General features: G+C 35.2%; 1 protein-coding gene across 2 annotated transcripts in view; it reads left to right on the top strand.

Moving 5' to 3' along the window:
• Positions 1-20,322, top strand: part of PRR16 (proline rich 16) — a 141,340-nt gene extending 121,018 nt beyond the window's left edge. For both annotated transcript variants that reach the window (XR_009276043.1, XM_058826052.1), the window contains exon 3: positions 17,403-20,322. The gene's annotated coding sequence lies outside the window, so the exon portion shown is untranslated. The remainder of the gene's footprint in view (positions 1-17,402) is intronic.
• Positions 20,323-22,356: the final 2,034 nt, after the last annotated feature.

The raw sequence follows: 22,356 nt of genomic DNA on the forward strand, positions 1-22,356 counted from the left end.
TTCTCTGGATGTATTAAAGAAAAAAAAGTGGATTTGATCTGGTCAGTTTTACTATTAAAATCTATGTTCACAGAGAAAATATGTAGAGGAATGCTTATTTCTAAATCCCAGCCAACTGTGAATATCATCAAGGCAAAGTGGCTCAGCCCTGGAAATGTCTTTTGCCTATCTACAAAGCCCAAAACACATTAGGTTGTAAACGGCAGCTTTTATTGAGTAAAGGCATCTCCAGTATTCAGTAGTCACTAAAACAGACATTTCAAGGTAGTAAGTTACAATTTTGTACTTGTGTTTTCTTCTGGGAATCTGTGTTATCAGGTTTATTTCTGGCATGTAACACAGGGCTAGGTGAACTTAAAATGAGCCTTCTAAGGTAAAGCAGTGTGTCTGTATCACATCACTACCTGAAATCATAATAATTATTGGCAAACTTCAGATATATCTAGGAACAAAACCAAAGATATTGTTTCCTTTTTTGTTTTGCCGTATTTCATTTTGACTGGGCGATGTTCTTACTGTTCAGTTTTACTGTGAGTGATTGCTTGTCTTGAATATTTGGAATAGTCTAGTTGAAATTGCTTTGCATGGAATATGCCTAATAGAGATCACACTCTCAGTTGGATGATTATACCTAACCTATAAAAGCAAAGTAAAATCCTGATCAATATGTTACTTTCTTTCTGTGTACTATCTTGTGTCTTAGAGATTTCTGTTTGGTATGTGTAACAATTTTTCTTTAGAAATATTCACCCATGGCAACTCTTGTTCTGGATATGAACTTTAGATTCTCTGAAAATGGTTTTGATTGGTTTACACCTGTATTTGTATATGTACAATCAGGTTAAATTCTGTCCTAGAGACTTATGATGCAAATCAAAATAGAGCTTGGCCCAAGCAGGCTTTTTCTCCATCTTCTGTTATATTTTAATTTCCCAGTAGTTACCATTTCCCAGCTTTGTTTTGTGCTTTTGAATATGCAAGCTTTTCACTTTGCTGTGGAGGGCATTCTGTTTTTCCCTGACAGTAATATTACAGACTACAGTTCTAATATCATCCATATGATTTAATTGTTCTATGCTGATCACCTCACTGTGTCTTTGCTTCTTTGCTGTCCTGGCTCAGTGGTACACTGAAATTTGGGGGAGATGCTTCTCAGAGGAAGATCACTTCCTGCAGTTGATGTCACTGAAGGTACCCTCAGAAATGAGGGTATACAATCTTTCCAAATCCAGTCTGCTCCCAAAAGGTCCTCCAAGCAGATAAGTTGGTACCATTTGGGCTGGTTCTGCAGCTCATATCTTGTGAATACTCTTAAAATCAAAAGGATATCTGAGATTTCTCTCTACAGGCTGTGTAGGCAAGTTCAACAGAGAATTTTTCCATTTAATACTTTGTATAAGAAATCACTGTGAAAAGAGTGGTGCAGCATCTTCATGGCTGTGGCATTTGACTCTTAGGGGCCCTGAAGCCTCTCAGACCATACTCACATCCTGAACAAGAAGCTTTGCAGTTTCCTTCAAAAAAAGTGGTAGGATGAATTTTTTGCCTGAGATATGAGGGATTGTGGCAAAAACAGTGCACAGCTGTTTGCATGTAAATATCTTAGCATTTCTCTCATTTCAGGATCACCAGTAGGATGGGAATAACACAAAGGTTTTCCTTCTCTTGGGAACCAGATGGATCAGATAGAAAACAGTATAACTGGTTTGGTGTGTTAATGATGATGAATTTAAGAGCAAGTCTGGTCACAGGAGGAAATTAATTTTGGAACAGAAATGAACTTCAGATTGTCCACATTTCTGAGTTCTTAAGGACAAGGCTTTTTGGAGGAGAAACTTCTAGAATTTCAGTTCCTGAGAAAATAGCTTAAAATGAATATACATTTTCAGCTGACAGCTAGTTAAAAATGACACGTTATTGGTCCTCTGTGTCTCTCTGATGAAGAAAGAAATGTGTGGTTTGTAGCCCAGAACATCTTTCAGAGTCACGGTCTGTTATGTCAACAGTTGTATAAAATGCAGGAAATTGGGATAAATACAAACCAATTACAGCCATGTGGTTATGATCAGAATTGGATAATAGTGCTTAAATAAATAAAATTATTTTTAGAAAATACCTGTTATGAAAATGTGAATGGTTAAGGTCAAACGTGAAGAAAACCCCTTTTTTTTTTTGCAGCTTCTATACTGATGTTCAAAAATGATAACATTTAAAGATGACTACAGATATGTAGTATGATCATGTGTTTTTTCTGATGGTACAAATCTTGTGTCATCTACAAATTCTTATCCTTAGACACACTGATTGCACTTCAGGTTGTTGAAATTTATGTTTTGCAGAAATATAATCAGTAAAAAGCTTAATGTCTAGACAGAAATAAGGTTACCAGTTTGCCACTCAATCAGGTAGACAGCTTAAGCAAATACAATAATTTTACAAATTGCTTTGAAGAGCCTTACATTACCTTCGTATCACTTTTAAAATAACAGTTAGCTGTGCATTCAACAGGTTTTATTGAAATTAAGTAGGGGATAAAGAAAATGTATCTCCTAAGAGTACTGTGAAATGCTACAATTAATCTCTGTAGGTTAGATGAAGCTATAGAAAGTTTAAAACATTGAAATTTTAAGTAGTGTAAGCATTTCTTAACTAAACCCTGGGTTAGATATGAGAGCACCTTTTTAAATCCTTTGCAGCTATTTGCATTTAGATATCCTATAAATAAATTATTAAATACATTATTTAGAAAGTTCTGGCCTGCTATGTGATTTCTGCCATGGGTACAAAATGAGATAGCTTTATGAGTTTGAAATACACTCTAAAGTAGTTAATGATGTAGAGACATTAAAATCTCATCTTAGTTTTTATGTTCAACCTAGGATTCCTTGCTAAAACCTTCTTAAAATTAATGAATGGCTCTCCTGTGCACTAAGATTTAAGTATCATTGTTTTATGTATTTTCTGTAATAATTAATGCTGTGACATCTGACACCAGGGCCAATTTGCATTGTTACTGCTAATTAACCTTGCATTTTAGAAAAGAAACAGGGAAAAAAGTACCACCAAGACTTGGAAATACAGATTAAATGTATTTTTATTAGTGCATTTGTTTTAGGTGTGAAATACACCTATAAATTCCATATTCTATAGGAATGTTACTTAGACATAGCATATCTCTTTTTCTTTTCATTATTTAAATTGAAGCAGGGCATATAATTTATCAGAGAAGAAAACAAGCTGTTTAACTAATTTTCTTCCACAAACCTATATTTGCTTTGAGGGTGAACTGAGCCATGAGAAAAAATGTAAATTCATTGTATTGTAATGTTTGTGCTGTAAAAAACCATAGTGTTTTCAGCAACTCTAATACATGTTACATGGTTAAACAAAACACATTTCTCAGTGAAAATCAGCTTCTAACCCCACACAGAGTCAATATTGGCTGAGAAATTCTTCAAGAGCTGCAGAAAGAAGCTAGAGGAAAGTCTCAATGATTTTTCTAAAGAAAAAATAAATGAGAATTCATAACAAAGAGGAAACTATGACAGGAAATAGAGTTGAATTTTTGGCTGTGTGTCTGGTGAATGTTTTAATTTTGTAAGTCCTTACTGAAGTAAACTTGTGGGCAGAAGGTATGCATATGATAGGTAGGAAGTATGCTTTTGTTGTTGGAACTTTGTCAGAACAGTCAACAGTATTGAACAGGGCAAGAGCAAAGGGCAGCCATGCAGAAAGCACAATTAGTATGGATGAGAAATTGAAGAGAGGACTGCTATAAACTTGGATGTCTCACAGAATAAAAAGAAAAAAATTCCATTTGTTGAGAGAAACTTAGTATACTTTTAGCATCACCTAAATTTATGTAAGTTTGCATAACTGGAACAATCCATTCTGAGACTATCAGCTTCTTCATGTGTGACAAGTTCACATGTATTATATGTCAATTAAAAGAAAAATACCACAGTTTAAATTAAGAATTAGAATGTTGGTATCATAAATGCCTATGGAAGTATTCAAATCCGGAGATATTAGATGGATAGACCCATTTGTGCATGAATGTTTTATAACAGTGTCACCCTTCTGGAAAAGGTCAAAAATACTGGAGTGTCTTCTAGTCTTTCAAAGTAGTCATGTAACAGTAGCAGTAAGGATCAATGTGTTGAGAAGTTTTCAAGACTATTAATATACATTTCCACTGAGAGCACATTTGCATTTTTCAAGGAGCAAATTTCACCTTTGTTAAACAATGCCTTGATAGAAATATTCCAGTAAATCTAGAAGAAGTAAAATGACAGTATTCACTGTCAGTTCTGTGAATTTTTTGGAGTGTGATTTTCTCGAGTAAGAGCATGTACCATACTGAAGTGCTGCACCTTGTCTGTGAGCCTGCCTGCCCTCAAAGGAGTGGAGACTCACCAGGCAGGTGGGATACAGCAAGATGTTGAGGCAGAAACAGCAAGCCCCGCCTGCTGTTGTGTCTGCACACCATGGTGGTGGTGGTGGTGGTGTAAACACACTCTGGAGAGCCTGCAAAGAGGCAGTACAAGTCATCCCTCTCTCTGCCACGGGCCTGTGTCTGTAGCCCTTGTAGATCTGTTTCTTCCTGATGCAGGTACCTCACCAGTGTCCAGGCTGTACTGTCAGCCTGTCAGCAGGGCATATGTAGATGGGGAGGTGTCTACGTGTTCTGAGGCATCACCACAATGAAGAGAGCAGAAAAACCCAAAGATAGGTGCATTTTTCCTTTCATGTAGCTTCTGTATTACAGGCTTGTTTGAAAGGTGGAAATCAATCTGCACTAGGTCTCATGGAGCATAAATGACTCAGCACAAAACAGTTAATACAAATTTTACTTCTGTATCTTTCATCAAAACCCATCAATTTATCACTAGTAAGGTATGACAGAAGGAGTGAAATAAATAAATCTATTGTAAAAGTATTAAACCAAGCAATGATTACCTAAGCTGATTTTTTTAAAATTAGTTTTTTTAAATACCCATGCATTTTTGTAAGTATCTAAAGGCACCCAATATTTTTATGAATAAGTGCAATTTCTAAATATAAGAGCTTTAATTCACTGGGAATATGTCATCTTAGGATACTTTTAAACATACTTTTTGTAATTGCTGGAAAATTATGTGAGAAATTTAAATTTTATTAATCATTACTTGTGTGCAGGTTACACAAGGAACAATAGGAATTACCTTTTTTTAAATACAGAAAACTTAAATAACCTCCTTGGATTTTCCTTCAAATTCCGTCTCACTTAACAGGCCTTTATTTTAAAATTCTATTAAACAAAGGGGGTTTGTATGTTTAATCTTGTGATTATATGAGAGAGAACTTTCTGCTACTGTCTTAAACAAGATGAAGAGCATATTGATCCTTCTGGAAAAGCCTTTATGTCACTTTTTCCTGATTGCTTATTTTTTAAAGGGGAAGAAAATTGCCTGATATACCATCATCCAACTAAGCTTTTGTACTGCCACTATTGGACAGCTGCAATAAAAATAAAATTATTAGTATTGCTTCTATACATAGATTTATAAAATAATTACTGTCTGAACAGCTAATATATTTTAAGACTTTTATTTCAATTAAAACTTCTAAATATACCCTTCAGCTACTTCTGATGCAGCCTTATCAGTCAATACAGTGTTCAGCAAACTCTTAAATAGTTTGCAGTTTTTGAACTTTCTTATTTATGGGAGCTATTTTTGGGTAAAGGAAGGAGAATAATACATGGAAAGAATTATTCACCTCTAATCTCTACTGTAGAAAATCCTTGCATGCCATGTAATTCCCTTTTTTAACTAGTATATAATTTGACTTCAGCCTACAGGCAAGATAGAAGGTTCACTGCTTTGGTTGCTATCTGTAGCTCTATGGTGACATTTCCCTTGAAATTAGAAACATGAGAAATAAAGTTAACACAGTACTGATCCTGAGATCAGAGTCCAAGTCATCAAAAAGAAAAAGTGGCAGTTTTAATTTTACAATATTTTCAACATCTGAGATGGCATTGTTTCAAGAAAAACAAGCCAGCAGGGGCAAAGGGTTTGTTTGTATCCATCCTTTTAATTATAACTCTAAGGAATGACAGTGGATTTTGACTCATAGTGAAAGTAAACATGAGCTGTGTATTTGTATGGCCAAAATGAAAAACCAAAATCTGTCATTCCTTTCAGCGTTTAGATATTCTATCTGACACAATCCAATTGTTTTTCATTCACTCATAAATAAAGCATGGGACAGATGTGCTAGGTTTACAAATTGCTGGAGAAGGAGATGGTGTTTATAGACTGCCTTTCTTTTGCCCTCTGTTGCTAGAGATAAGAGAAATCCAAATTGACTTGCTTCCTCTGCCTGAGGCATTTTAAACTCGCAGCTTCCCTGTGTCTGAAGCATACTCTGTGTTTCTGTATGTAGCAGAATGGCTTCAGCTGCTCATGGCTGCTCGGAGATTTTAGTAGAGGAAGATGCTGCAAAAGAAAAGAGTACTGAGATGATGGTTGGATTTTAGAAAAGCAGTATGATTATCATACTGAAGGGACAGAGTATCTGTTTTTTCATCTACTGTATCCTGTTCCTGAAGGAAGGAGTGAATTTCTCTTTTGCAAGAGAAATTTTGCAGCCTCCACAAACACACCCTCTTCTGTGTGTCCAGCAGTTATGTATGCACTGACAAGGGCACTCGTTTGGGGCATCACCTCTAAAACCTCCCCATTAGCCACAGTTTGCCATCAGATCTCCTCCAGACCCTGAGCTGCTGCCTCTGCAAATGTGATCATCAGGCAGGTCATGCTTCGTGACAGCTTTTCTGCTTTCTCAACAGTCATAAACAGCAAGTGAAAACCTCACCAAATTCTGTCTTTGTGTCCTTCATCTTCAGGTGTCACACCAGAAGCTGACTTCTCACATACTACAGAGGAGGTGAAGTCTTCTGACTCTTTAACTTGTCTCCCCCAGCCCTTTAAGTAAAGCCATATTCTCTTGTGGATGAGTGGAGTTACCTGACACTCATTGCAGCAGCAGAGGCAGCTGAGCCTCTTTTCAACTGCTCTCTCCTGGAGTAAGTTTAGACATTCCCTAAAATAGCCTAAAATTTGGTTCTCAAAGTAAAATAATTTTGGTTATCCTGAGACTTTAATAGAAGATTTCAGAAGGATGTAGCTAGCAATTTAGTGTTCAGCACACACTCTGTGTTGGTGGGAGGAGTGGTAAGACTTCACTCAAAATGGAGTCTGATGGTGGTGTGGAAAAAGGCTTTTCAGAAATGAGCTGTCAGCTTTTCATTTGTCCCTCATGTATTTTGCAGTTTTGATATGGTACATGAAGATTTTGTTACATCATCACTGATCTTTCAGCTGATGCTGAGTTACAGCTGAGATTAGTGCAGTGATTCATATGCTCAAATGCTAAGAGTTTCTTATATTTCTTCCTCTTTTTCTGTTTCCTTGTTTTCTTATTGGAAAATTATTATGGCACAGGTAAAACAGTTTACAAAAGTAAATCTAGCATCTTTACTTTCAGTGATGTTTACAAATTGATGCCTTTTTTTTAATCTAGGGAATGTATTTTGAAAGTTCAGTATTTCTTTGCAAGCAGTAACTATGATATTCCAGTTATTGACAGATGATTCAGGTTAGTATCCGGGACTTATTTATGGCTACAAGATACAAGGATTGGACATAAAAACAAGCATTCCAGTCTTCTTTGAATAAAAATTATTGTATTGCTCCTACTTAGATGCCCTTATAAGCATTAAGAGTTAAGAGGTGCTTAGATGAATTTAAAAGGGGAAAGTGATAGTGAGGAATAATTTATTTTTCAATAGTAATTGCGAAGAAAATTTAATCAGGCCAAAGCTACACCTTCTCTCCTTGAGTATGCAGGAGAAACACCAAGCCATTTTATTTTTCTTTACTATTTTAAGCAGGTAAGAATTTCTGGTAAATACTTCCTCTCTCCAATGTGCTGTCCAAAACACAATTCTTTGCAGACCCACACACACACACACACACACATACACACACACACATACACACACACACACAAAAACTAACAAAAAACTCAAAAAACCAAAACCCACCACCAAAACAAATCAGAGTGCATTATTACTGGAACAGAGGGAATTATCCAAATTATGGATTCAGCAGTGTTTCCTTCCCCTTTCGCTCCTGTCACATGGTGTGTAACACATACAACGTTATATCACACCTACATAACAATATTTTTATGAATATTGTATGGAATATCTGGAATTATCTGGAATCTCATTTCTAGGATTATTCAAAATAAATTAAAAGGTGTAATTCTGAATGCCTAAGAAGAATATAAATACTGATATTTCTGATAAACTGTTATTTCTGCCTTTTTGATGTCAGTTACATGTGTTTTGTTGTGTTTGAGTGGTGGGTAAGAAAGCTAGTAAGTAGATTTTAAGAGAGGATGCACAGAACTAACTCTTGTTTCATAGACAGGCACTGGCAAGAGCTGTTGAAATAAAAGTTGACCCCTGAAAAGGAAAGTTTGCATTGAATCATTGCATACTTGCAAAAGTTACAAATTCCTGTATTTATTTTTATAATCCTGAAAGCACGTGCGTTCTAGTAGAGCAATGAAAAATTAGAGCTCCTTTCAAGGTTAACATTCCCATAAAATACATATTGTTTTCCATTAGGTGATTTTCAAATGTGTTCAATGTAAATGTCATGCCAGGTTGATCTCTTTCATGCATATTTGTTGCTGAAAGTACAACACATATGAAGATACCAAATAATACCTGATTTTTTTTTCACCTTCCAATCTAAAACTATATTCAGCCTCTGTGGTTTATATTCAGTTTCTTCCTTATACCATGATATTCTTGTGAGCTCAAGAAGGTAACTGGTTAAGGCTTGGTAAATGACTGTGTCGAAGCTTTAGTATTTTTATTTCACAATGCAGAAAGGCTCAAGCAGTTGATGGAACCCTTTCTATTCTGCCTTGTCCTGGAAAAGGGCTGTGTTTGGGTGGGTGGGAAGTCTTCCCAAAATAGGTTGTTGAAGCATGAGGACTTGTAGTAAGCTGCATACATTTGCCTCAGGACCTGTACTGCATTTATAGATTTCTGCCCAAGATTCAGTTGTGAGCTATTCAATAATTTCTAGTAGCTAAAAGTTCCTAGAAACAAAGACAGAAGATCCCAGCGTCCAGCAATATCACAGAAGCCTATTTTAAGGAAAAGAATTGAATTTGAGTATTTTGACTAACCAGAATAATAATGAATAGTACTAATAGTGAATCATTGTATGCCTTTAGTCACATTGGCATGTTTAGGGAGAACAGGATAATGTAATTTCAGTGATCCCCATATATTTCCTGTCAGTGAAATTAATACTTTTTCTTGTGTGGCAAAATATTTCTGCCAAATGACAAAGGAAAAAAATAAATCCTGTAAAGCACGTGGTAATGAACAACGAGTGGTTAGCTAGAATCACAAATTATTTCATCTCTCAACAGGAAAACTGCAGTAAAAAATTCATCAAAGAATTTATGGCTTTTTCCTTCTGTCTTTTAAGTCCTTTTGGCTTGCAAAGTAGGCCTAATCCTACAAGGCTGATGGATTGCTTGAGTAATTTGAAATAGATGAAAGATCAGTAAATGTCAAAAAAAAAAAAAAAAAAAAAAAGGCAGAAATATTGATAGTTACATTGTGTTCTACATGTCTCTTTTCACCCATATAGCTGGGGTGGGTTTTTTTTAAAAAAAAATGAGGTGGAGTGCTGCCAGCTCACTTATCATCTATCCTTCCTAGCTTCAGGCTGAATGAGAAAAGGTTACACCTGTCAACTGGAAGATGTACTCTGGGGAGGATGATTTTCAAACCATTTACAGGTCACTTTAAGACATAAAATTATACAAAAACCTCTAAACTCTAAAAATTGAAACATAATTTTTTTTAAATAATAGCAGATGCAAGTCTTTTAAAGCATTTAACTGCTTTGTGTGAACTTCCAGTTGCAATGATTTTAATGTCCCTTTCAATGACTGATAAAAGGTTTTTTTCCTTTGTCATGTAGATTATGCTTTATACCAAAGTAATTCATTTTTGTTCATTGAGTGTAGGTTCATAGGGATTTTTATTAATATCATCCTGTTTTCTGTTTTATACTGAGCTCCAGGAACTGACTTTTTAAAAGTATACCACAGGAAATCTGAATTTTTACAGAAAAAATACTGACTTACATGGGATACAGGGTGCTAGTGTCTTTTCTTACATGTGAGACCTTCCATCTTTTTACTTGTTGCTAAGAACTGGAAGGCAGTGATGGCAAGGTCCTCAAATTAATTGAAGAGGTAATAGGTGCAGCACTGATAAGGAACTTCCCAGCACTAGATACTGTACACGACTTACTTTGTCAGTAATTCCAAATGCGAACCGGCTTCATCCTTGATATTTTTTGTTTCAGTATTTACTTACTATGATATTGCCTATGTTCAACTACATAGACAAGCTTTTTAATCAACTTCCCAAGTGTTTTACTACCTATATTTCACTGATCATTAGAAATAAAATTTCTTTTTCTTACTAATCTTTCTTCTACCTCTAGGACACAGATATGAGTTCACAGTAATTAAGGAAATTTGCTTTGACTCAGCATGAAAAGTTGGGCAAAAAATAAGGGTAGAAAAATGAAAATAGTATCACATATTAACTAGCTCTTACATTTAAAAAAAAAAAAATGCAGTAAAAATGAATAAGTGGTTTCCCTGGACAATAGGAGATTCCCTTGGAGCATCTCAGATACACAGCCTTAATTTGGGAAAGCAGCAGTAGGCCTCAGGTTTAGGCAGACATTCATCTGCAAACCTCCATACTCAGGGAAGGAAGCTGAAGAAACAAGTTGTTGTTCACCACTAGCATTGTAGGGCTTACTTGTTTCACAAGGGTAGCCAAGCTTCAAGAAGCATCAAAACTCTATTTTTTATAGTATTTTGGCTTGTAGGTTGAATATTTCAGAGTATTTGCTTCTGAAAATAAACAGAAATCTGTAGAGCCTGAAAAGGACAGAGTGAAATAAAATGCTAGCTTGTAACATGTTGATTAAAATTATTGCTTGGATCTCAAAAAAAAATCTGCAACCAAACCATAAATGCAGCCAAATTTTCTTTTACAGAGTGAAGTGCTTCATTTGCAAGACTGGCTTTATGGTTTGATTATTGTCTACTGAGCATATAGTACAAATTATTTCATAACCCCCTCATGGAGCAATGCTACTTTTCATATTAAATGAACTTATAGCTAAACAATTGATATCTCCTATTGAAGAACCACCCCCAGACATGAAAGTGTTTGTCAGTTCACAGTAATTTCCATATTATCATTAGGATGTATTTCCTAGGCATGAAACTAAGCTGAAGTATGTGTGCTTCTGTATAGACACCCACCCAATGTAATTCTGTTGCTGCTGTTGGCACAGCTGCAGTGGCCACTTGAGCCGTGGCTGCGGATGTGATCTTGCAAACTACAGTCTAACTGGCTGCTGTCTTCTGGACATTGTCCAAGGTTTGTCCTGCAGCTAGCCCAAAGCAGCAGAAGAAAGAGAGAATTAATATGTCTATATGTACATTATATGTATACACAAGACACATAAATAATGCATAAATATACATATAAATGTTTAAATTTATATATAGACATATATATTCTATTACAACAACTGATAAGCAAGCATTTATGTGTATTTTAACTTGGTTTTTAAGTAAATCTTTGTCAGAAGCTTGTCTGTAAATAAATATTGGGACAAGCTATGGCTTCTTAATTTGAAATGGAATGCATTGCTCAAATTTTATACTCTAGTACAAATAAAAAGATGATTTCTACTTGATAATTTCTTGCTTTCTTATGCAAGTTAGTTAAGCACAAGATCCTTTTTGAGAAAATAATTTTTTGGGAGCTATTAAACATCTATCAGAGAGACAAAATGAATCAAAATCACCCTCCCAGAAATATTTGTGCATGCTTTTCTCATGAAAGATGTACTATAATATATCTAAAAAGTCATGAGAAAATAAATAAGCTCTCCAGGACTACATTCACACTTGGCATAAACAATTCTGTCTTAAAATATACATTTTGTTACTGCCAAAGCAGTTTTCTAACACCTAAGGGACCAAAAGGGAAAATGAAAAAAAAGCCACGTAAAGAAAAATTACCTGATAAAAATGTTTCTAAAACTTGAAAATGGTAAACATAAATGTATTGTCATTGCCAAATGTGTGTCTGAGGAATTATAATTTAGACAGGCTTTCTGTGCATCCTGTACATATTACTCATCTTAAAATTTGTGTTTACTTCTTTTGAAATGTGATGTGCTTCTGACCAGTGAACAAGACTGACAGGTTTTCCCAGGATACATCATTAGGTCTTTTTCGAGTGCCATTCTTTTCTCTATTAGCATTTGTTTTTTTAGTTGGGGTTTTGTCATTTTTTGCATTCATCATGGCAACCCTTAATGTAAGTTACTGACTCCTATGATGTCAAGATGCCTGGTGTCTGTCACCTGGTAACTTTGATTGCTTAGATATCAGCTGTATTAGAAACTAGTGGAATCAACAAAACAAACAAACAAACAAAAGGACAAAGAAAGCAAAACAAAACAAAATCCCACAACCAAAACAAAACCAAAAACCAAATAAACAAAGAAGAGGCTTGATTGTGTTTTGTAGGTCCTACATATTACTTCTCTCAAATCTAAACTGTTTGAGAGCTGACTGGGACAAGCACCACATTAATTTTGCCAGTAGTTCATAAGTAACAAACGGGATTTTATGAGTTTCATACATTGATAGGTACATTGCCTCTGACATTGATTGCATACTTCTTGCTATAAAAAATTACAGTAGCTCTCAGAATCAATGTTCTGGAGGCCTTCATTTTTCTGTGCAAGCAGACAAAGACAGTAAACATCTATAAATGCACCACTGGAACAGTTACAAGTTCAGCTGGATAACCATATTTAGTAAATACTTTCATCGCATACTTTCTGACATAATTTATAGGCTTCTATTCAGGATTATCTTTATAGAACTATGTATAAGGAAAGCTCTGGAGATAGTGAAATGACAATGAAGTTTATAATCTCATTAAGGAAGTGTTGTTAGGAAAGGCTAGTGAGATCACAAGAACACCATTGTAGAAGCTATTACGCGCTGTCAATGGATAAATGAATTGTAGTGTGTAAAGAAGAAGAGGAAAATGTGTACATTTCATTTCTAATGTGTAAATGTTTTCATTTCTCAGGCTATTTTCAATCTCTTCCTAAGCTTGGAAAGGGAAAGATAAACTTCCAGTAAGCAACTGGGATTTCTTATTTGCTCATTGACAAATAAATTATTTATGGTTGAAACACTAGGATGGGCAGTCACACATAAATATATTTTCTGAAGCTTCTGATGAAAAAAGTAGGAACAATTACAAAAATAGTGTGGTGGTGGATTTGTTAGCCTCCTGTGTTCTTTAGATTTGGGAGTTTTACTTTTTACTGAAAAAGATATCTCAATGTGCATCATGATGGGGGTTTCTTGGACAATAGAAACTATCAAAAATCCCCAAAACGTTAGAGAAGCATTCCCTTTGCTTTTAGTAATTCTGCTGTTAAGGGAATTAGCATAGCAATTCTCTTACCTAAAAGAGTAAAATGCTTAAGGTAATATAAATAAAATAGTCCAGGTCTGAATCTAAGTATTTCTGTATCTTTCCGGAATAATTAATTTATACAGCAGACAACTTAACTGATGCCATTAGTATTTAAACATTATCTAGAAGATATCTGCATTATGTTTAGGAAGATTTATTGTTATATGATTTTTTGTAATTTTTTTTCTGCTGGAACTTTTGTACTCCTAAATAAATACGTACAACTAATGGCTTAGCATGTGCCTTGACTTGCCATGTACTTAAGACACATAATAACATATGTCTAAATTATACTTGTCTGGGCTAAAATAGCCCAAATAATGAAGCTTTTTTTTTTAGGCTAGTCTTTCAGCTGCTTTTACCAGACTTAAAATGATGTGGAAATTATGTGGCTTAATCACCCTTTCTCTATTGAACATGAAGTACATTTCCTAGTTGTTTTCTCCTTTTTTTCTTGACAAAAGGCACGAGGCCCCACATAGAAAGCTTCATTAAAAGTATTCCTTTCTGTGATCATTGGCATCATCACTGCACATACCACTTCAATGTTGATGATGTGTTCTCTGTAATTTTCTTAATGTCTTACAATCATGCCACTGCATTTATTGGTCACTGTGTAAAGAACAGTAAATGCAGTGGTTTCTCTGTACCTGAGAATGGGATGGCCATTTCATGGGTCTGAGGCTGAAAGGAGGCTTTCCTGCGTAGCCTCGTCCCTTAACATTTTCCATCCACAGGGTTCTGCATAGCAATTTTTCCAGAGACAGTGTGGTCATGGCCATGATGAGAAGCAGGGTGTCTTTGTAGATGGGATTAGGCTTGCTTTTAGTTTTTAAGAAGACTGTGACAAAAAGAGCAAAGTAGAAGGACATAGATGGTTTTTAGGTAATACATGCACAGAAGTAAAACTCATTTTTTTTATTACAGAAGAGTGGTTATCTAGTTTTGAATGGGGAGAACAGCAACATTGGTTTCTTTGCTTCTCTGGCTTTTGAGACTGAATATTCATGCTGTGAAAGGAAGAGAATGACATGGTGATGCTGCCTAAGTATTGAAAAGGAGAATGGACATGAGTGAACAAAATGGTTTCCGGTAAATTGTCTGAGCCCTAGCTTCCTAATAATGACTTTAATGAGATCAGGGTTTTTTTACTGTGAGGTTATTGACAATGTATGGTGTAACAAAATTATTTTGTAATGATGAATTAAATATACAGAACTGAATGTGGAGCCTTGCTATCAACAACAGTAAAGACTATAGGAATAAAAACTGGACAGTTCTGGACAGGAATCTGTGGTTAGTAGGCACTTTCAGTGTCTGGACTTTCTTTTCTTGCTGCTCACTTTTTCATGTGTGCAATAATGGTTTGCAATTATGGATTTTTGGTGAAGGTAGCAAGAGGAGCTGCTGGTTTTTTAATGCAGGCATTGCTACCTAATGAATTTTCTGCTGAGTAAGTTTAACCATAATTTTTAATTTGAACATATTCTTTATTAATGTGGAAAGGTATGAAATATTTTCATAGTTTTACTCTTTAGCACAGTTATTATAAAGAAAAAAGGCAGTCTTTTCTTCCTTGGTAGAATGTTGATGAAATGAGGGTGGATGCCACGTGGTTGTATGGCTTTGAATTAATTGAATTGTGTAGGTTGACAAGTCGGTGAGAGAGATGATGGAGAAATTCAAGTATACTTGATAAATCATTTCCTGGTTTTGTAAGCAATCATCCTGGGTATGGCTGGGATAGAGTTAATTTCTTCTTAGTGGTGTTTTGGATTTAGAGTGAGAATAATGTTGATTAACACACTGATGTTTCGGTTGTTGCTAGGTAGTGCATACCCTAAAAGGAGGACTTTTCAGTTTCCTCTGCTTTACCAGTGAGGAAGTGCATAAGAAGCCAAGAGGAAGCAAAACCAGGAGTGATGGCCCAAACTGACTAAAGAGATATTACATACCATAACCTCATGTACAATAAACTGGGGGGAGTTGGGTGGGAGCTGCTCATACAGCTTGAGGACGGCTGGACACCAGTCAGCAAGTGGTGAGCAATATTGAATTGTGTATCACTTGTCTTTCATGGGGTTTATTTCTCTCTCTTTTTTTTTTTTTTTTTTTGTAGTCTCACTTTCCTTACAGTTTTTTTTGTTATCATTATTATTACAATATTTTAATTTTATTTGCTTTTATCCATTTTTCCCCAGTTCTCCTCCCCAGGCCTCTGTGTGATGGGGAGTAATTGAGCAACTGCATGTTACTTAGTTGCTGACTGGGATTAAACTACAACAGCATGATATTGTCTATGTTTATGAGTTGCATCCCAGAGGAAAAGAAAAAATCATATTGCTCTTCATGTCTACAGTGCTCAGAATTGTATTTTGGTGTATTCAGAACCTAAGTTTGAGGAACAACTGTTTTCTGATAACAAATACTATTCGCATTATCTCTTTTGTGAGTATTATTATCCTTGTTTTAAGTGTATGTTAGTTGTATCATATTCATCTTGTTCCTGAGAACTAAGCTGCTTTCAAGGGTAATACTGTCTTTTTTTTGCTGATTTTTATGAGATAATAAAATACAGGAATCATTAGCCCAAATGTAATTGAAGCCTGAAACTGTGACAGCTGAGAAAATGTGTGGTTTTAGTGATATGAAGACTGTCTTCAGTTTAAAAGTAAGCTGCTAACAGATGTTTAGAACACTCTTCTTTTTCATTAACAATGTGAGTCAAACCCTGAATAGTAGGAAAACAGCTTCCTGCTAAGCCAGTTGTATCACAAATTTATTATACCATATTTGCCAGACTGTTGGATTACACTGGGCCACTCTAACAATTCTGAGTGTTAAATAAGTTTCTCTAAATATTTTATCTTTTCAGTTACTGCTGGAGGGGAAAAAACTAAAAGGGCTTACATTACACCAAATTAAGATTCCCTTTTTTGTCTGACAGTGAAATTCCATCCTACCCCTTGACAATCTTTATTAACTTAAATCATTCAAGTAAGAAATAAGAGGAAATATATATGAGGGCTAGATTCAAAAAACTAATGGGAAAGAAATGATCTTCCTCCTCATTGAAGTATGTACCTTCAGGTGTAAATCACCAAAACTGCATGAGGAAATTGTTGTTCCCTTCCTCAGGAGGTGTGAATTTAATCCTTTAATCCAAATTAGTGTCCTAGCTACCAACAGGTAAGTATTCTAAGATCTCTTTTTTTGATACTGCTTTATATACTGCTGTTTTATTTTGCCTAATAAATAAAGCTAGGAAAACTCAGTAAATCAGTTAATCTCAGCATTAGATTGCAGCATTATTAGTGTTTTATACAAATTAAAATAGTTTTATAAAAAGGAATGTGTAAGATTCAAATCAGAATTTTATATAATATTTTAGTGACTAGAAAACTTACTTGTCAGATGAGGAACTGCTGAGTTCACTTTTTATTTAATTTATGAAAAAGTATTAAAGTCCAGATTTCACAGGGAATGTAAATAAGGTGATTTCAAAGACAGCATTGAAGCTAAACCCATTTACCAGAAAACCAAGGCTTGTATACATAATAAAGTGCAACTATAAAAGATCAAGTTTCAAAATATCGTTATTTTTCTGGACCCCTGCTTACATGAATATGGAATGCTAATTTAAAATTATGTTTTGTTTATTAACTTGTCTATTTAAAGTAACATTTTTTATAACTTTGCCCTTCTTTTCTTTTAACAGCACCTTCAGGCTTGAAGGAATACCTATATTTGGAGGCACGTCAATTAATTTGCATATCAGATTCATCATTGTGACTTCTTGCAGGCCAGATCTGAGAAGTAACCAGGAAAGCTGACCCTTAGTGGAGAATGGAAAAAACCTTGAAGTCAGAGCACAACTGATCACTAGTGTAATCTGCATTGAATCATCTTTCTCAGATCTGACAGCTACAAGCTGAGTCCTGGCAAAAGCCACAGCCTTAAATTCCATTTAGTGGGAAAGAAAGATAAGACAGCTCAATGTCTCACCCCATTGCAGAAACTGCTGTCTCCAAGCCTGACACCTGAGTTCTGTGCTGAGCAGCCAGAGTACCAAACAATGAATTTTTTATGGGTACAGCCAGCATCAACAAATATTTCAATATATAGCCAAAAGGAGAAACAAAGCACTTACATAATTTCAGAAAATGGATACATTTATTGTAACAGAGGAATGTTACTGTCTGTGGGGAAGAAGAGCTCTGTCACCCCTTGTACATATTCAAAGCCATACAGGAGCAGGGCATAAGTGAAGCCCAGTCACTTAAAAGGATGGTGTCTCCTGTCCTTCACCCAACTTTGAGGAAGTTCCGCTCTTAGAGATTGCATCTCAATGCACTTCTGTTATTTGCACTGTCACTTCCATTCAGGGTAATGATGTGTGCCACCATTTGCACAGATGGCCCCAGGAGATTTTTGACCACAACAAGCTATACTTTGCCAGGGCTCCAAAAGGAATTAAAAAGTTAAAACTGAAGAAAGACATTTATGCTCTCTTTCACTATGGGGATCTCTTCACAGAAAGGACTATGGTTCTTTCTTAGGATGAAATAAATACATGCATATACATACATATATACATATGTATATATATGAAAAAGCAGCAACATGATAAGGTGTATTTAAAAAGGGGATATAATCTTTTTTAATAGCATCCATTTTTTTTATCATATTAGCAGCCAAGAAATTTAGTCTATTGAATTATACATCAAAAAATGTTCCTACTGAACATTGACATTTAGTCCCAGTTACTGCTAAAGAAGTCATTTGTAATATGTATTTGACATAAAATTTTTCTAGCCATTTGTCTATACTTCATGGAGAAATCTAACAGACAAGCAACATTTTCAGTTTATTTTTCTAAATAAATGTTTTGTTTGTATTATTTTCAGTCACTCATTTTGGCTGGTTTTCATTATCTCCTAATGTGATTTAAAGACAGAACCAAAACACAGGGATTGTTTGTTCTTGTTAAGCTGTAATGATTTGCTGAATGAAAGCTTTAATATAAATACTGTAATTTGTAAAATTATGAAGTATATTTATATAGGCAAATATGTATGGAAAACAAACGGAGGTATTTTATCTCTTAATTTCAGAACATAGTTTATTTTAATATCCACAGGAAGAAATTAAATATATAATGGGATAGGGTTTTTATTATAAGTAAGTGAAAATTTGGATGTTTAAGAATGAAATGAATGTAGTCAAATAATGGTGGTTTCCCAAATTATACAGAGACCTTTTGCCAGCTGTCTCATTTTACTCAAAAACTGGTTTAGTCATCTGGGGGGGGGTCAGGTTTTTCTGGGGTGTGTGTGTGCGCTAAGCTTTTTGTTTGGTGTTTTGTTTGTTTCGGCATACTGACAAGACCATGAATTTGATACTGTTTGCTCACAATTTGAAAAGCTACAGAATAAAAGATGGTTTCTTAGAACAATCTACAGTTTGCAGTTAAGAACATCCATTGTTATCCATCTAATGCAGTGATTTGTTGTAGAGTTATTGAACATTTCAATACTAGAGCTGTTTTGAATAAAAATGGTTTTTTCCTTTCTTTCCTTAGTCCATTAGCCTATGTGTAATTTAAAAGTAATGCATTTGGTTCCCAGTTCATTTAAATCATTTTTCTTAAATCCAGTTATATGTATCTGAGTCATAAAGCTGAATAGGCTTTTCTTTCAAAGTTTATTGCTTTATGGAAGCATTTTAGTGCTCACTAAAAGAAAAAATACCTTTCAACAACAAAAATTAATTTAAAATACTCTGTGGGTTAACTTTGTGAAGGGCAGATACCTTAAAAATGTGTCACTCTGCTCTAATGTACTAACAAGTGTTATGTGTGTATGTTCGTGTGTGTGTTTTCACGCATGGCACCCTTACCTGCTCATGAATGAAATGCCAGCTCTGCTGAAGTAAGTGCCACAAGTCCTGTTACTGCAAAAGATGCTCATGTTACTGTATTTTTGGTGAAAGGCCTGAGCTCTGTCTTTGCTTCTCTCTGAAGCCATTAGCAGCTTTTGAAGTTTGTCAGGAAATCAGAAAATGAAGTAGGTTTATGTTAGACTCCCTCATATGACAAAGATTGGAATGATCTTATGATTTGACTCTTTTTATGGAAGTTAGTGGTCAATTTCCTTTGGTGCAATGGATAAATGCAACCTTTGTATTTGTTAAAGAATGATGGCTGTGTTTTGTTCACACACAATTTAGCTTTTGGCTTATAGTGTTCTTACTGTGATGTCATTTCTGTGTCATTAGAATACATTATTCAGACACACAACTGGCATGGGCTTGGTTTTCCTCCATTTCTGGATCATCTAGATTTTAAAATTGGAGAACTTGTTCTTTGAGACAAGTATTCAGTTGTTTAAGAAGGGGACAACATTATTGAAACAATAAGAAAATTTCGGAATGATAATTTGAACACTTCCGTTATTGCCTAATAACAACACTTGAAAAAGCTTTTATTTTTGTGAACAAAATGCATTCATCTGTATTTGAAAATAGCCCAATAAAAATCCAGTGGAATAATTTGTTACTACTTGCAAATACTTTTCTGCTATGCTGAGTTCTAGATCAGCTTGTGTGTAAAATTTTTATTGCACAAAATCCACCTGAAAAAATGCACAGTTTTCTTCAGAAAAATACATGAGATTTGAAAAATAATTACTTGGTCCCAGGAGTGGTTTTATGTAACATGTGTGATGCAAAAATTATGAACATATACCAACATGGGGGTCTAATTTCAGTGACAGATGTAGTTGGAAGATAACACTGCAAACCAGAGGTCTCACTAATGATGTGCTGTTATTTGCGCCTCTGCTTAACTGGGACTTCATGCTGGAAAGTAAATTTCAGGGTGTATGCAGAATCATACAATGTCATGTATCACGTCTTATTTTACTACCATTGTCATTGGGAAAAGTCCAGATTGCTTGATTTTCATAGATTTAATTTAAATCTTTACATAGGTATTAAATATTGGATATCAATTGAGATTATGTCTGTATATTGTACAGATACTCCCATGAGATAGCATCTCAACCCGGAATTTCAGAAATTTTGGCAAATAATTAGCACTGAAATGCTTTTTCCTAGTTTAAAACCAGAGGAGATAGATTATCTCCTTGAACAGCAAAAAAAAATTTGTTATTTCCATTCTGTCGATCCAAGCATACTGATAAGACCAGCAGAACTCTTTCAACTAAGATGACTTTACAGCAACTGATGGGTCCTTTTATGTGTCATGCATATAAGAAATGCCTACAGAAATAATTGTGTAGTAATAGTGCATTGTTTCGTTAGCTAGCATCTGAAAAGCCACTTAAAATAGGTTTGAAAGGATGAGGTGTGCAAAACAAAATCCTGACAGTTCTAGATGTGTCTACAAGACATAATTTCAGCACTTAAATTTTTAAAAGAGCATACCATCACTCTGCCCTGGAGCTCCCCCCAAGGGAGGAGGCTGGATCTTAGGAGGAATAAATCAGTGATTTATCAGACTAAATCAGTGATTTTCATGCACTGGACTGTTGAAGATGCCATGAGAGAGGAAGCAAAAGCCAAGTGGATGTTGTTCAAATTACTTCTCTCTGTAGGTTCCATATCCTTGCAGAGCTGCCAGAAAGCCATGAAATCTCCCCAAAGTTGGGCTGAACTTCAGAAAAGACAATTATAACCAGGGACTCCTGTTCAGGAGAATCTGGGAGAGGGTTAAGTCATGGCAGATGGCACAGAGACTATTTAAGGTACTACTGAAGGCAGAGAACAAATACATTCTGCTTAGCTGGAAGGGCTTGAGAAAGTGTAAAAGGGAAGCCGCATGGCTAATCAGCAGGCTATCAGAGGCTACTGAGGGCAAGACGTCCTTCAGATAGCTGAAGATTTTTAACGAAAATGTAAGGACTAAATGTAAGACTATATATAATTAAAAAATAAAAACAAACCAGACAAAACAAACAAGCCCAGAGCAACATTAATCAAAACAGTTCCAAGCTACTTAAGAGATTTGTCAGCTACAATAGTTGAAAGAAAAGCAAATTAAGAAATTCTGTTTCTACAACAGCACAGAGGGAAGTCTGGGTGTCAGTCTGTAATGCTGAAAGATAATCAAGGAAGCACTTAGGAGAAGGTATAGGAACAAAATTGTAACATTTTAATTCTGCTCGTGCTGTGGAAGGACTTTTCTAGATTCTCACACATGAATTTTTGTGGGGGAGCTCATGTGAAGTCATGGTTTGTCAGTTTGAGGTGGTACAGAACAAAATGAAGGGATATACACCTAAGATTTTTAAAGACAGTCAGGGATGAAATAGCCAAACTGTACCTGTGGTGTGAAATTCGTTGTTTAAAGCTATTTTGATAGCTTTTGAGATGTGAGGTTGCACCTATGTTGCCATTTAGATTGAAAGAGTATGGTCCATTAAATCAGTAAGGGGCAGAAGGGTTCAAACTATAATAATATCTTTCTAGAAAGAGCTAGAATGCATCTAATGGTGTCAATATTACCAAAACCACAGGAAATTGCACAGATGGCAAAGAGAAAACACTGAGGAAACTGCAGCTGGCTTAGAGGAAAGTTGCTGCACTCACAAAAAGGTGTAAAATATTGGAGAAAATAGTGATTTTTGTGTCAGTTTTCACAGGGTGACAGA

The sequence above is a fragment of the Poecile atricapillus genome, chromosome Z, assembly GCF_030490865.1.
Source record: "Poecile atricapillus isolate bPoeAtr1 chromosome Z, bPoeAtr1.hap1, whole genome shotgun sequence".
Classification (NCBI taxonomy): domain Eukaryota; kingdom Metazoa; phylum Chordata; class Aves; order Passeriformes; family Paridae; genus Poecile; species Poecile atricapillus.